At 41.0% G+C, this 17,084-nt stretch overlaps 1 long non-coding RNA gene across 1 annotated transcript; it reads right to left on the bottom strand.

The window, feature by feature from the left end:
- Nucleotides 1-4,970: 4,970 nt before the first annotated feature.
- On the bottom strand, nt 4,971-7,773 carry LOC124138976. The gene is made up of 2 exons (XR_006861720.2): nt 7,036-7,773; nt 4,971-5,749 (listed from the first exon to the last, which is right to left on the bottom strand). It is a non-coding gene; the product is annotated as an uncharacterized LOC124138976 (long non-coding RNA).
- Nucleotides 7,774-17,084: the final 9,311 nt, after the last annotated feature.

The following is a 17,084-nucleotide window of genomic DNA, read 5'->3' as shown; positions in this document are numbered from 1 at the left end:
TGTTCATGGAATATAAAAAATGGAAATGCCTCTGTAATATGTTGGCTAAGAAGGTTTTAACAGATTTGTATGAAGCTTCCCTACCCAATTAAAGGTCATCTATTGCCCTTGTAATATTTCTTGTGTAGTTTAGATGAGGGGTAAATGGAAGATCGTTACAATCGTCACGTGAATGGGAGTCAGATTGATTCAATAAGCTTTCAAAATATGAAAACCGTACTTCAGTTTATATGATATTTTGTGGTGAATTACTTTGCAGAGATTTCTTGAGAGTATCCTCAGATCTTTTACTGTCACTATTTAGCAGTCTCATTTATAACTCTCATTCAGCCAAATATAATATTACAGCTAATTTACGTCTTTTCACAAAGATTTCTTCTTAGCACAGTCTATATCAAACCTTATTGGCTGGCGTACGTTGTCTATATGACCATGAACAAATAGCACTGCATTTTCACCACAGTGTTTTAACATATCCTATAATTTGGGACAGCATTGCTAACATTTCTTTGTAAGAAATTAAAATTCTTCAAACATTTGCTTGCATGAGATGCTACACATATATTATTGGCGAGAAGAAATATGTCCAGAAAGACGTCTAAATCTAGGGAACGCAGTAACTGAGACAGGATCAGAATTACAATTAGCTTTCTTTTCTATAGTTCTTCATGAAACAGTTAATAGGTGCATGGTTTGTCTCGGTCTTTGGAGGAACTAGCGTATCAACACTATCAGGGAATACATCTGTTGAATTCATGAAACAGAGGTAAAATTACTTGAACTATCCGAAAGTGGTCTCCCATTTACTATGGGCACCAAGTAACATACATATATCGAGGAAACCTGTTCTATAATTATTCAGACACACGTCAAAATGGAGGTCGAGGAAAAACCTATATTGTCAGGTAGACATATTACCGTTGCTGAATTTGAGGATCCATTGAAACTATTATTCATGTACATTTACAGATGAATAAGGTTCTAAATTCTGATCTTAAGGAACAAAGAACTGACATTGTCAGAGAAAATTTAGAGCTAATTGAGGAGGATTTCACCAAATTCAAACAGAGACTAGCAACGGGTGATGAAACATGGGTCTACCACTATGATCTCGAGTTAAAACGTCAATCCATGAAATGGCACCGTTCCACTTTTCCGTCACCAAAGAAATTCAAGTCTTCAGGAACAGTGAAGAAAGCTATGGCCACTGTATTCTGGGATGCAAAGCGTGTGATCCTTGTTGAGTCGAAATACGTTTACCGGTGCCTTCTATGCTGATTGGCTTTATCGCCAGAGAGATTCTATCAAGGAAAAGCGGCGAGGAATGTTGATTGCTGGCGTTCTACAACTTCATGACAATGCCTCTTCTCACACCTCTCGACTTGCAAAAGTTGCTGTGCGTCAATGTGGGTTCGAAAAGCTACCTCACCCTCCATACTCGTCAGACCTAGCACCAAGTGATTTCCACCCGTTTCCTAAACTGAAAGCACACCTTCTTTGAAAGCGCTATCAAGACAACGGTGAGCTCAAAGCTGCAGTGAATCGGTTTGTTTTTCAAGATGGCAGAAAACTTCTTCCTGACAGGAATTGAAAAGCTTTGCTATCGACATGAGCAGTGTATTGCAAAGCAGGGAGATTATGATGAAAATAAAATTCAAAACACTTTCACAATTGTTGGTTTTGTTTGTTAGGCTCAGAACGTTTTGACCAGCTCTCTTATGAGCTAATCATTCTTCGAACGTGTTAATTCCATTGTCCTTCACATTCCCTTAAAGTGATGTTGTTCAATATTCCAGTTATTTGACGAGTCCTGTAAATAATCTGGACACGAACCGAACCTGACCACCCGATCGTACAACAGGAACAGGTGATCAAATCTGACCTGGAATGCACTCGGGAACATTTACGATACGATACAGAGACACAGCACAAATTATAAATAAAAGAACTCTGTATTCACTGACAGCCAGACAGGAATGTGACATTGGTTTGGGGTAAATAAAATGTGGCTATTTCTTACCCTTACTGACCGCCTCCGTGGTCAAGTGGTAGAGCGTCCGCCCGGAGAGCGGAAGGTCCGAGGTTCGATCCCCGGCCGCGTCATACCAAAAGACGTTAAAAGATGGTACTCGGCATTAAAATGTCTGGCGCTCGGCATTAAAGGGCTAAAATATGGACTGGTCGGTTCGGAGTCAGTATACTGTGTCTGAGCGGGGTATCCATGTTAAACTGCGGCATGGTATCTCAGTGAGCTAGCACTAAAATCGGCATCAGTCCGGACGTGTATCTACATGCATATCTACAGCTATGCATTATCCCACTCTTCGCATTTCACGGTTTCCAAAGGTCGAGAGCGCGAAAATGCTCCTGACAGAAAAATTCAGACATATACGAGTATCACCTCCACCAAACATGGGGAGCCAGCTTCTCAATGCCATTCACATATCAGCTCTCCTCGACTGGCTCCATGATGCAAGACTTCGAGCATGTAGACTCATTTGTGCCGCCCTGCTCATGCAACGCCAAGTGCAGTGGAGAATTAGACCCTTTGGGTTCATGTCACACATTTTATAGTGGAATAACAATTTCTTAAAGTACTAGTAATTATTTGGGTTGAGTCCCGTCCGGGATTCGAACCCACATTGCTAGAGTGGGGCATCTAATCACCAGCACACAAAGTCAGCGTTTTATCCAACTCAGCCACCGAGGCTTCCACAAAAATGAAAATTCCGATAACTGGTAGTCTAGATCACCTACATTGTGTACCCCTCTGACAAGTGCAAATTGGCACGGCTCACATGGCCGAAAGCGTTGAATACACAATGCCATTTAGAAAATGGTAAAATGTAACAAATGTTATATTTGGGATAACACTTTCTTAGTAAGGTAAATGTTCTAGCACTTATTTGTGTTGAGTCCCCCGTCCGTGATTTGAACCCACACTGCCAGAATGAGACTCCTAATTGCCGGCACACAAAGTCAGCGATCTAACCAACTCAGCCACCGAGGCTTCCACAAAAATTAATCTTGGGTCCACTTGAGACGTATGCTGTTCAAGATTATTGCGTGATTTATTTGATTGAACAGTTTGACTATGGCACAGGACGACGTTGAGAACGTTATGAAGAACCAATCGTCTTTGTGCATGATCGTTTGATGTTGGAAGTGTGATGGTTTGGGGTGACAACTTCATAATAAAAGATCATTACCTTTGCAGTTCCACCAGACATGAATCAACAAGATATTGCTTATCTTCATCCTACGCGTGTCACTCCAGATAGTATTCTGCAGGACAATATTTAATTATTGCCATACCCCTCGCCTATAGAATATTAGGAACACCTGGTGCACAGTCATCGAAGCGCCTCAATTCGCTGTGCAGATTTTCCGCCCAAGGCACGCCAGAAGCCTATGATCGTGGGATCGAATCCCGGCTCTCTCTGATTATGTTTCTCGGTTTGTCAGCACCATACCCGTGATCATGGGTTTCACCAATGTGGTAAATGTCTGAGACCTGCATCATTTCGGGTTTTTCCTCCAACACCAAGGTGACACACCGTGATATAACTGGAATACCCTTCAAAGCGCGTTCAACCAAACTCACTCACTCACTCACGCCATATGTGGTATGTGATCTATCTATCTATCTACAAGTATTAATTAAAAACAGTGGTAAGGTGTTACCGAGGTGTTCCTGAACTACACCCATGTGAGTTATGGTATGTGTTTTGGGATGTGTGGCATTAAATTTTCAGTGTTTGTGTGTGTGTGGGTGGGTGATGTGTGTGTTGTGGAACAAGGGACTCGCCGTGTGTAGATTGGAATGTTGCGTTATTTGGATACGCTATAATTTATTGTAGGATAGATTTGTATTGTGTTGTTCAGAGTTGGATAAGTTATGTGTTGTTGTGTTGTTATGTGTGGTGCGTTGTGGAGTAAGCTTTGTGTCGTGTGCCGATTGTGTGATAAGCTTGTGCGGTATGTTTATTTTGCGATTGATAGGTCTGGACTGTCGTCATTGACCATACGTACTCAGTATATCATTCGTTGACTTGAAATTTCATAAAATATTCGAATAACGTTAGACGTGGACATGGAGGCTTGTGTGCGAGTGCGAGTGCGTGTGTTGGTACGGTTGGGGTGTGTAGGAAGTCTTAAATAGTTAATCGATGCACCGCTCAGAATCTTATAACGCTGGGTACTATTGCTGCTTGCACTGTTACAATGATGTGGAGAGGGTGTGGGTGTGAATTATGAAAGATAAGGGTTGGGAAGTGAGTGACTACGTCAGATGAGGATGCTATGAGGGCGAGGGTGTGGTTGAGGATGAGGATGAGGATGCAATAAGGATGAAAGGGTCTGCGGTTGAAGATGAAATTGGGTGAAATTGGATTGAGGTTGATGGATTGAAACGGGGTTGAGGATGAGTGAGTGAGTTGGGTTTAACGCCGCTTTGAACAGTATTCCAGTTATATCACGGTGTGTCAGCTTTTTGTGGGAGGAAAGCCCCAAGTGATGCAGGTCTCAGACGTTTACCACTTTGGTGAAACCCACGAGCACGGGTGTGGTGCTGACAAACCTAGATGCATAATCGGGGCGACCCGGGATTCGAACCCACTATCATAAGTTTCTGGCATGCCCAAGGGACGCAACTCTGCACAGCTAATTGCGGCGCCTTCCATGACTGAGCCATCCGTGCCCCTCGATTGAAGATGAAGGGCTGCAATGTCTGAAACATCATTGTTATGTTCTCACCTCCCCAATGTTATCTTATATGTTAACTACAGTAAACTAAGAAGCGAACGATTTGTGTACATTTCGCAACACTTTATGGTTGATGGTTGAGGCGATGCTCCATGGTGGATGCTCACATCGAGACAAACTTGAATCCCATATCAGCCTCTTATATATATCAGCTATGATCGCACCACCCTTCTGACATCAAATAAAGACAAAGTTTGAGACTTAGGCAACAAATAAAAATAACATTTTATTCATTATGCTAGCACCTGAATGCAAGTCACATCTCATAATAGTAAATATATTTATGGTCGGTATATAATATCAGTATAAATGTGGAGTCAAGCCACAGGTCCTCTCTCATGTAAGATTGTGGTTTGAACGAGGTATGACGTCATTATATCGTAAGACACACAAATATGTAAACGGAAAACGAAAGCAAAAGTTCTGAGATTGGTAATGTAAGTCAGCTGAAGCCTGACAATGGCAGCTGAAAGTTCCAGGATCACACTACAATGAAAGCAATGTCAATCGGGCAGTAGTTAGCAGCATAAACCAGTTTGTCAGTTGTCGGGAAAACAGTATTCTGACGTCGAAAAATGTCACGAGGCCTAAAACAGCCAAAAACAAGCTTTGAAAATTGCACAACCCCATGAAAGCACAAATATATATAACGGTTAATCTATGTCTTCGACAGAAAATATCCTCATACGCATCACAACTCTCGTTCACAATAAATAATGACGGTGACAGTGACGTCGAACGTTCAGGTAACGTTGTTCGTCACCCGCTTCTTGCCGGTGACGTGACGCCGGTCATTGCCATGCTCTGTATCACAAAATATAGCATCCGGCCGGATAGGATAAGCTTTGGCATCAGAGGTCCTGTAACACCGGAACGCTACTCAGATCCAACGCTGTTTGGCATCAGCTGTCCATGGCACCAAGGCCGTGTGTCCGGAATTAGGAATGTCCGAAGTTGACTTATGTCCGAATGTAGACCCAGCAAACTGAAAACAAAGTAGGATTTTAGTAAAATATGTATTTCAATAGGAATGTATTGAAATGAGAATGATATGGTTTTAGAACTAAGCCCGGCGCGCGTGGATTTAACAGCAAAAACCATAGCGATAGTGACACGCGTCGATAGCAACCGTGATCGGATCAATATCGCAGCACATGGTGGAGTTTCACTGACAGTTACGGCCACGTGGGTATCATCAGGCCAACAGTTAATCCGCATGTGAAATTAATGCCTGGCTATTTTTAAAATATGAATTGAAAGTAGTGTGTTCCACAGAATTTTGTATTATATAAATTAAGGAACTATCTAAATTGTGCTTGAAACGTAATGATCTATGAAAGTGTATATTCCGTAGCGGCGACGTCAGAAGGCCACGTGGCCGGCGGACAGAGTCCACATTCGAAGATAGTGCTCCTAACACGAAGGAAAACCACCCTCTCGCTTATCTCATCACAGTCACATGATTTGAATTGACAGGTACGGTGTTCAGTGAATTGACCACAAATCTGGAGGTGATAAAACGTAACATGTCATGTGCTTTGTGTGAAGTAGATGAATCACCTGCGTGCTTGGCGAGTCTGACATATGTATTTGGGTTAACGTCTTTATCCTTAACATTTTAATATCGGTATGAATATGAAATACGATGATCTTCAAAATGATAACCAAACACTGTCACCCTTGAGCTTTATTAAGCATACGTCTATAATTTCGTGCCCTTTGATGAAATTTCGTTTTCAAATTGATGAAAAATAATTGTCTTACAAGTATTTCCAAACATCCCAAACATGTGCAGTACGGAAAGCGCATCATGCATGTCTGCATCCGTTCTGTCTAACCTACCCCTATAATAACCTAGGATTCGAAAATGCATTCATATCTTGCATCTTCTTTATAATCTTAACGATCAAAGTAATATTCGGATATTATTTGCAGTCGTTTAGCTGAAAAAATTCTTAATGCATGCGCTATTTCCGCGTATAAACTATCACCTCAAAATAGAGATATGCACTACATTAGACTGATAAAACGTCTCCTGTCTTTGCGGTACATATGTTTGCATGATGTATATGAAATGTTACAGAAGCATATTTGTACATAGCGAATTAAATCCTATACCTCTCCTATATATAATAACATTTTATGCTATCCGTGTAAGCTGGCACGCATCTATGATGAAATAGCATAGGGTGATATTGCAGAGTGAAAAAGATGCAACTAAAATGCAATACATTTAATAAATATGTAAAACAAATTGTATACTATACATACCTTTCTCCATGTTCTGCTACCTCCGCGTTCTGTGGCGTTGGGCATCCGATATACTTTGCAAACGTCGCATAATTTCATAAAAATTGTCCAGACTTCTTTTTCGAGCCACAGTGTATTGACAGGATAGACCGAAATAATTTGGTGGGCACTCACATCGACACCTGTTAAAAATTGACTGGCCTAACAGTAATGTACCAGAGTTAAAACATCGACGATTGCCACACAAGGCGGCATCAGCAGGCACGACGTACAGCGTCAATAACATTACGATAAATACAGGTTTTAAAATTGGCACAACTTTCATATTCCACTTAGACATTTTCCAACTCCAAGACAGGGCAAAAGCATGATATAAATCCATCAAAGGGTAAATTTGTCAGTTTTTAAAACTCTTCTCTCTTCTTATCACCTTCCTCACCCTTGGCCCTAGCTCTGAGTATGACCACTTCTAAGCACGTGTACGAAGTACTACGGCGAGTTCCACTGGCCCGCCTTCATATAGTTACCTCGTTGCCCTGCCCACTTTCAGGGGAGTGGCTTCAAAGCGGCTGTTCGTCATAGCTTTCGCGCTTAACACCACGCGATTCATTCAATCCACACCTTATACCAGTCACAAAATACACAAAGCCCTATTTCACCAAATCCAATAATACGCGCTTGCGTTTGAATTCGTCAGGGAGCAGTGCGACATTGAGAGGAAACGAGATTCTTCCTTTTACTAAGCGATCAGCTCCTTGCTCTTTTTCCCAACTAGTATACTTGTGGCGCGTTCCACTTATGTCTTTATCACAACCTCTTAACATCTCCTTACAATCAATGCGAGCTGGTGACAAGTTTCCCGGCTGCCGTACAGCCCAATCTGGCCTGTACAATCATCTCCCGACATGTACGGGATAGCGCCGATCCTCAACATGCGTGGAATTCTGTTGAAGATTACTCTCTTTTGAAACACTGAAAAAACGTCAAATGTTTCGAATCTTACAGTGTTACAATACGGATGTCTTCAACACGAAACGGCAAGTTTAGCTAGTTAATTTGTAAATGTTAAAGCGAAATGTTCAAATCCAGCAGAAATTCTCGATACTGCTAATACAGCTTAAATTCCGGAATGATATTCTTGTATGTGCTCTTTCTTTTACTGCTATTGTCGATAATTCCAATTGATTGATGGATCCAAGAGCGACATGACAAGCGATTAAGTTGGTTGTAAAACTAATGAATGCTCCCGATATTTTAGTCATGGTGGACAAATATGATTTTATAATCATTTATCTATAGGCGAAATACATATATTTAAAACATCCACAAACTTCAATTATATCGCCGTTGCTTCCTCACAGAAAATCAATAAAAAAGAATGAGAATGTTCATGGTAAAACACGACTCAAAATATTTAATGAATAATTTAGTTGAAGTGTACAATTGTGTTCTTTCAGCAACTACTTTCGACAGAGGAGCCAAGAAATGCACCAAATGTAATAATTATATATAATGTAACACACGTTTCTCGATTACAATACACTCACAAAAGGAAATGTTCCCTGCAAGTTTAAATAAAAACATCACGGTTTTTTATATCAACGTGCAAATTCGAGATAAATAATCTAATAATCAATCGTCAGTTTTCGAGAGAAAGGTGTTTAACGTCGCGTCCAGTAGTAATGCACTGATAGAGCGACGTGCATGCACGTGTGTGTGTGTGTGTGGCTTCTGTTACTAGTCCGGACTAATGCCGATTTTATAGTGCTAGCCTAATGAGATACCGAGCTTTCTACCATGAACACCCAACTCAGACACAGTATACTGACTCCTAGCCGACCAGAGCTTGTTTTAGCCCGTAAATGTCGATCGCCAGGCAGGGTAAAAACAAGTACCATTTTAACTTCTTTTCGTATGACTCGGGCGGGGATCGATCCCCGACCTCCTCCTTTCTAGGCGGACGCTTTGCCACTATACAATTACACCGTTATTCTCAGAGAAAGATCTCAATGAGATATACATATTATAAATTGGAATGCATACGTTAACAGATATTTAATTCTCGTTACAAGCGTTTGAAGGCTTCTGGTGTCAGAGTGACCAACGGTCGATACGGCTTGACCACGCAAATCTTTCTATCTGAGTTGATCGCATGAAACAAACAGTTCACCGTGTGAGGTAATCCGCTTATATCACAAGTTGTACATCGTATTTATACAAAAATAACGATTCTTCAGGCTGAGGTTTGTCTTATGATATACGTTGGCATTAAACTGACAAACAGTAATTTTCCACACAAAAAAACTTTCATTAAGACAAACAATGATGAGCATGTCTCTGAGTATGTCATTTTGCCTGATAATCATTTATATATATTTATAGGATATAATATCATTTCAAATAAAATATTTCCACTGAAACAGCTCTTAAAAGCTTATCCGCTCACGGCAGCATCTATCGCCTGTTCTCTACTATTCAGCAGACATCGGTTAAGTTCACTGCGTCTCCTATAACAGGTGGTATAAGTCGCATGAGATCGATTTTCGACCGGTGTACCATTTGACTTGCGTGTACATGACATTGTTTGATATCTGTATCGTATTATTCTAGCTTGAAAGGAATGTAGTTTTCCAAGCACTCTGAAAATATCAGCGACTATGGTCACAGTAAACAGTAATGTCCGTTATCGTTATTTTATAGGTCGTGTGAATTTATTTTCATCGATGTTAATACAGGCTTTTATATATGATTCTATGTCTTGAGTTAACGTTAATCAATCGATTTTGATGTTTACGAAGCAGGATAAACTGACGCTTCTGTTAATGCGACAATTGACAGCATATCGTCATGCATTTCTCCTTGCAAAAAACGTGGCTGCATTTGAAGTGCAACATTTACAATATATAAACTATATACATTTATCTCTGATATACCACACATGAACCAAGAATTAATAGGAGAATCAGACAAATCTAAACTATCATCTGTTTTATAACAAGACTGGTTGTCAAGGTTCCAAGGCTTGGGCGTTGGAGAAATTCCTTGTGTTAACGACTCTCCCGTACAGTGTGATAACATACTCTGCTTTTCAGGCTGCATATTGGTTGACAGATAAAGCGATAGCCTATCCCAGCCCTCGCATCGAAGGTTAACCCACAGCTCATACTATGTCGCTTTTGTTTGTTTCTGAATGAAATTCTTGACAAGTCATCCGTAAATGTAATTACGGTTTGTGAAACACGTGACCCTCAACGACCAGCTGGTACATTCTTCAATTTAGTTTAATTTCTAAAGACTCTGAAAGCATTTGTTTCGGTATATTATATTTTATATGCTTGCACTCTATATACCTCAAATATTGTTAGAGATGTGCTAAAAAATGAATTGTAAGCAATGAATGGTCCTTTTCCCGGTATTGCACTCTAAACTTGAATTTTATGAACCGCTATAATGTCTATACATAATGTGGAGACGCGAGTTCCGTACAAGACAAAGTAAGAGGTAAAATGTGTGGGAAAATGAGACCAGTGTTCTCTAAGTGTCCAATGAGTAATGTTGCACTCTTGTTAAATCTCATTGTATCTGAACAATATGTTCAAGTGTACTCCACGCTTATTGGGTTCCAGCGGCTTTGCACAGCATCATGTCAAGGCCAATCGGTGTATTCTGAAGATCAAAAGCGATGCACAACAAACACATCTTGTCGCTCTAGATTAATACGCAGTGTTATATCACATCATAGTTCATCCAAACAACATGTGTGTTTGATAATGCAGATGATCGTTTGACCAAAGTTAGTGCTTTTGTCACAGAAAATGTGTGACCTCATCAAAAGTGTTGAAAATGAGGTCATCACAGAGTATGAGTTTTGGCGTATATCATTGGACAATAATATGATACGGCTCTCAATACGTTTACTGTCATGTTATTGTGATTGGAGGCAGGACACGGTCATGAATGTTGGTTTGTCATGACGGCACCCGTACACGTGGGCTCCATTGAAGGGATAAACGCCTACGACATGTTGCTTTGTCCTTCAATATTTACCTGGCCGACACCTAGGTAACCGAGAAGCTATACAGCTCAACTCACGCGCCATTTTAATGTTAAGCTATAGGCTCGTATTACTGATTCCGTTCAATTCAGCTCTCTCAGTTCTACGACAGGCGTAAGTCTTATGGGGTACATTGACACACCGGTACACTACGCTGAAGAACTGGTTCGTATACAGTGTAGCTTGAGGCAGGTTTGTTATTTGTATCTTACCTCAATTGTGTTACAAATAATAACAGACCGCCTCCTTGGCCTAGTGGTAGAGTGTCCGCCCGGGTCGCCATTCCAAAAGACGTTAATAAATGGTACTTGTTGTTACCCTGCCTTGGGTTCGGCATTAAGGGGCTATGACAACATACAACCGTGTCTGAGTGGGGTATTCATGGGCTATATATTTAGGATCGCACTGGTGTGTCAGTGGAACTAGATTTTCAAATTGGATTTTGCGAAAACCCTGTCAATTGCCCAGACAGTTACATGACGAGTGGCGACAGAAATACTTTTTTATATTGATATGGTAGCTGGCCAATAATGGAATCTTGGCGAGATCAACCAGTGGCTGATATTATGAACAACATCCAACGTCACCGGGTTACGATGACACGCTATCAGGCAAGTTACCGATCCAATTGAGTAACCTTGTTCGACAAGCAATAAAAAGCTGGTAACTTATTCTAACTCGGGTCCCCATGGGTGTGCTGATGTAGTTAATCCCAGACATAGAGATATCTTTATCTATATACAATTACTGTACTTCCGGAATGAACGCTTTACTGATGATTACTGTTGGAAACATTTCTATCTGCTCAAGCAACAATTCATTAATCCGTGAGATTTCATAGTGAACGGTACTGTTATAACGAGGTTTCACTGGGAACGGTACCGTCCGTATGAACGAGTTTTCATTGAGAACGGTGCCGTCCGTATTAACATTGTTTCATTGGAAACGTTACCGTACGTATTAATGTGGTGTGACTGGTAACGGTATCGTCTGTTTAACGAGGTTTCACTGGGAAACGTAACGTCCGTATTAACGAGGTTTCATTGGGAACGGTACCTTCTGTATTAAAGAGGTTTGACTTGAAAAAGTACTTTCCGCATTAACGCGGTTTTACTGGGAACGGTACCGTCCACATTAACCTGGTTTCGCTGGGAAAGGCACCGTCCGTATTGACGAGGTTTCACTGGAAACGGTACAGTCCGTATTAACGAGGTTCCATTCGAGGTTTATTTCAAATTCCTTTAAACATTCTATATCGTTGTTCATTCTTATGTCCGCTTGGATGTTATGTCATGAATAGAAAATACTTGTTTGACAAGCCATCGTGTATAAAGAGGGCTAAAGAACGCGTGCTAAGGTAGATGGTTGCATATATTTTCTTGTGCAAATCGCGCTCCGAGCAAAATATAGCAAACCGTTTTATCGCGGAAACCAACCGTTTACATTCTCTTCCGCTCTGAGCGACAAATTGAATTATTCTCTTCTTCGGCATGGGTGTTAAACCATTTGTAAGGCGCTAATAGACGGAGCTTGCATACAGTTAAATCAACGCTCATAGACTGGATCATGGATTTTGTCGGTGCACCTCCACAGTATTCGCTAGCACGGTGCTTCCTTTGTGTGTCTGATTGTCAAATTATTATGGGAAATACCTGGCAGCCTGGTCACATTGACAGAATATTGCTTCCGCAGCGGAACAAATACGTTATCTTCATCATCAATTCAAGCTCAATTTGCAGCAATCACAGAAATCGATTGAAAACGAATACGTTTCTCAGCTAACCCGGCTCAAGGCCTAGAAAGCACGACTATCCAAGCTAAATCGCTATCCCCTTTGCTTTCCGAACATTATGAGGTAATGTTTCAATATCTGCCGGCGCTGGTATTTAATAGCCGTGTAATGTGGCAAAACGACAGCCCACAACCATCGCATATTGCACACCCGTTGACTTCCTAATTACAACTTGAGAAAAAAACCCGAGTCCCAGAGTCCCAGAAAAAACCCAGAGTCCCAGAGCAAATACAACTGTATCGCAGAATGCTATACCGGGGAGGGTCATTAAAAACAAAAGATCTGAAATAAATAACGAGTAAGAATAAGATTCTTAATCATAACCCCGTAATGTATATAGCACTAAATTATAAAGAAAATTACTTTTATATGGCAGATATGTGATTGATTGACAAGAGCTTCTTTCCAAGACACACGATGACGTTATCTTCGTGGCGAGGATATCTTTAACTGGATGACATCAACAAGTATCTTTGACACGCGACATTAAATGATATATCATAGATGGGTCAGATTTACTGAGCCAAATTAAAAACTTCACATTTTTAAAAGTAATCCCATATAAGATATACAACAATCAAATGTATCAGAGAAGGTAATTTTTAATCATTAATGTCCAAAGAAGGATTTTAATTAACGGTGGTAACCATAATTTGTTCCAAGCACCTACGGTTTTCGGTAATAACATCAACAGTTTAAATCATAAGCCCCAACCACGAGAATCTGATGGAACACAAGTTCAGTAGCGTGTATGGCCACCATGTGCGTTGACAACTGCCACACAACGCCTCCGCATGGACCTTGTGATGCTTGTGAACACATGATTGGGAAGACGACGCCTTTGTTGCTGCAAAATGGTGCCAAGACCTTGTAAATTCTGTGGTTGGTTCTGGAAAGTGCGCAGACTTCTGCCAAGAGCATCCCAGACGTGTTCGATGGGATTGAGGTCGGGAGACCTTGACGGCCAGTCCATGACTTTGACTGCCGCATTCTGAAGGAAATTCCTTGTCAAAATTGCTGTGTGGGGTCTGGCATTGTCGAGTTGGAAGATCAAACCGGGTCCATGTGCTGCCATAATAGGCAGAAGTTCTGGTGCCAGTACCTGGTCGCGGTAAGCAGCAGCGTTGAGGTTGCCACGGATTACAAGAAGCCTGGAACGTGCATTGCCACAGAAAGCATCCCACACCATGACACTTCCGCCTCGAAATCTTTCAACTTCCTGTACACAACACTGGGCGTAACGTTCATGACGGCGCCTCCACAACCTCGCCCTACCATCAGCAAATCGAAGATTAAATCGGGATTTATCACTGAAGGCGACTTGATTCCAATTCCTCCGAGTCCATCGTAAGTGTCGCTGTGCCCACAATTGACGTTGTCGTCTGTGTAATTGAGTCAGAATCGGCCCGCAGTATGAAGGTGAGCAGTTCTCACGCGGTTTCGAACAGTTTGAGCACTCAGTCTACCCCTAAACAGTTCATTTCTGGTTGATGTAGCCGTCAAAAATCGGTTACGGAGTTGACGTAAGACAATCTGACGAACCTCTGCTAGAGGGCGATCAGCGGTGGTACCCGTTTGCTGTAGACGCGTCTGTAAATCATAAACAGTCCATCTACTACAACCCATTGTCCTTGCGACTTCAGCTGCGGACGTTCCCGTCTTCAACATGCCGATGGCACGTTCACGTTGCACATTTGAAAGGCGTGGCATGACAAATGGCCGTAAAGACTTTTGTTTTCTTGTGTTTTTCTTTTTTTTGTTAATGGCTGCTAACAAGTATGGCTGAAAACACGTGCGGTATTATGGCCACGTGACCAGTTGCACGTGAAAAAACACCTTTGCCACTATAGTGCTGTGCACATGATTTTGATCGATTCACCTGCACAAAAACGGGTGTTATCTGAAGACAATACGTGGCCATTACTGTTTAAATACACAATAAGGGCCCACAATGATAACTGGTCAAAATGTTAAAATTTTAGGATTGTGAAGTTTTTAATTTGGTTCAGTACATATATTTTTAAATGCGTATATTCCTGTCTGTTGCTACTGTCAATCTAATCACTAGTGTTATATAAAGTGATAATCGATACCAATATGATCATAAACACACTACGCCCAAAGGGCGTGACTTAAATGCGCCGCAATCAAATAGGTTTCAAATGAGCGAGTTACTTATATCAACCCTGACTTTTTTGTAATAAATTATTTCACAAGCTGTGCAGTATTGTTGACTTAATAAAGACATCATTGTTGACGTCACAGTAAACGACGTCACATTAGGATTATTAACGCCATGTGCACACTGTTAGCGTCCGGTCAAAAGAAGAGGCTCCGTCTCTGCAACTCTTCGTGGATAATGGACAAGAATGGTTTTATTGCATTCGCCTGTGTGTCATACGTGCCCCCGAATTCTCGTTTTTCTATCTCTAGGACCATGACATTTTTTGATGGACAGCAAGTTCTTTTATTCAGAGCTACATCTTGCTCCTTCATCAGGTGAATACTGAATACGTGCATGGAGTTAATATCTATATACACAACACAAGGTTGGATGAATGTACGAAGATAACAATATAATAACAAAGTCAATTTAGCACCTTCCATAGTCTGTCTTACAGACCCTGATACAAATATATATCAAATACAGCCCATGCAAGTCTATAATGTTTGGCAGGTCTAGATCACTGCAGTATCAGAGAGTCACTGGGCTCCTTTTTATTATATTTTTATTAAGATAACTGAACAACTGTTTTTTTCTATACGATATGTTCATTTCAGAGACTAGATGTTCGTCTACACCTTCCACTAAGTTGCAGAGAATTCCAAAAGTAATGCCAAAATTGTATATCCGAATTAGGACTCATCTTCCTGTGAAAGTCACTGAATTTTAAAACGCATGACGTGATCACGTGCCTGGTACCGTTTGTTGCCAGGCAGCTGTTGTAAGGGGTGAAGTTCAGACTTAATCCGTGTTTGGAATGGATTCTATATCCGTCGATGGTAATCAGAAGTAAGTCCCTCAGACCAAAAGAGGCCATGCGTGGTCTCTTTACTTCAGAACTTTAACGCTACTTTTGTAGACCAATACCAGACAACCCCAGTCAGGATCACTTATGAGCTTCATCAATTACAAACGTGATTTATTTCTGATATATACTGAACAAAAACATTTAGGGATCACGAATATTTCTGGGGATATTATTTAAGAAGTTGTTTGCTCGTTCTCCACTACAGAAGATATCTCCAATATTATTCATGATCCCGAACCTTTTTGGTTCAGTACAGGTTCAATTATATGTATAATTGTTGATGAACACGTGTTGATGTGGTTTACGGACAGAGCACAACATGACGGAGTAGTTAATTGACATTGACAAAAGCTCAGCCTCTTACAGGAGTATCGGTGCTTTGTGCTCAGCGAAGTTACACATTATAATATTCTCCATAAAGAGGACAAATATGATGTTAAGGGAAACCAACTTTTGTGAGCACAGGGAACATCCTGTCGCAAACAAACATACCCCTCCATCAGCGTTTCTGAAAAGAATAAGAGTACAGTAATAATAATGAAGGTCTTAAGCAGATTGGGTTTGGTGTGGATCGGGGCCTAGGCCAGAGTTTGGTGGCTTGGGGTTTGGATCTGGGTGACGTGGATCGGAGTGAGAGCTATGGTGTGAGTAGTGGCATGGGTTAGGGTGGGTAGCGGAATGAGTCGGGGCTCGGGTTTGTGTGTACGTCAAACGTTATGTCCGAATTACACAGCAGCTAAAAAAGCCCTCGATTGCAATCATGTGGACTTTTCTTTTGCGTAGTAGTGTATCATCACCCTTGCCAGCTTCTCAATTCTCGCCAATGGCACCACACTAAAATATTCCATTGGAGATAGAAATTGCTCCCTAAGCCTAGATTAGGTTTGAATATTTGATCGCAATCCCAAGCTGTTCGGTAACAAAATTTGCTAACGCTTTGATTACATGTAAATTACATTTGCCTGTAAAAATTGGCCCCGGTTTGTTTCAAACATTTAAAATAGAAATAATTTGATTTCTGTTACCATTATCCTATTATAGTTGACATGTTTCGTTGCCTGTTATTGTAGACATGTTTTGCGACCTGTTATCACTGACATATTTTGTGACCTGTTATCACTGACATATATTGTGACCTGTTATCACTGACATATATTGCGACCTGTTACCACTGACATATATTGTGACCTGT

Source organism: Haliotis rufescens, unplaced genomic scaffold, assembly GCF_023055435.1.
Source record: "Haliotis rufescens isolate VD_foot unplaced genomic scaffold, xgHalRufe1.0.p SCAF_19, whole genome shotgun sequence".
NCBI classification, from domain to species: Eukaryota; Metazoa; Mollusca; class Gastropoda; order Lepetellida; family Haliotidae; genus Haliotis; species Haliotis rufescens.
Note: the sequence above shows the minus strand (reverse complement) of the source record. Positions and strands in the feature narration are given on the sequence as shown.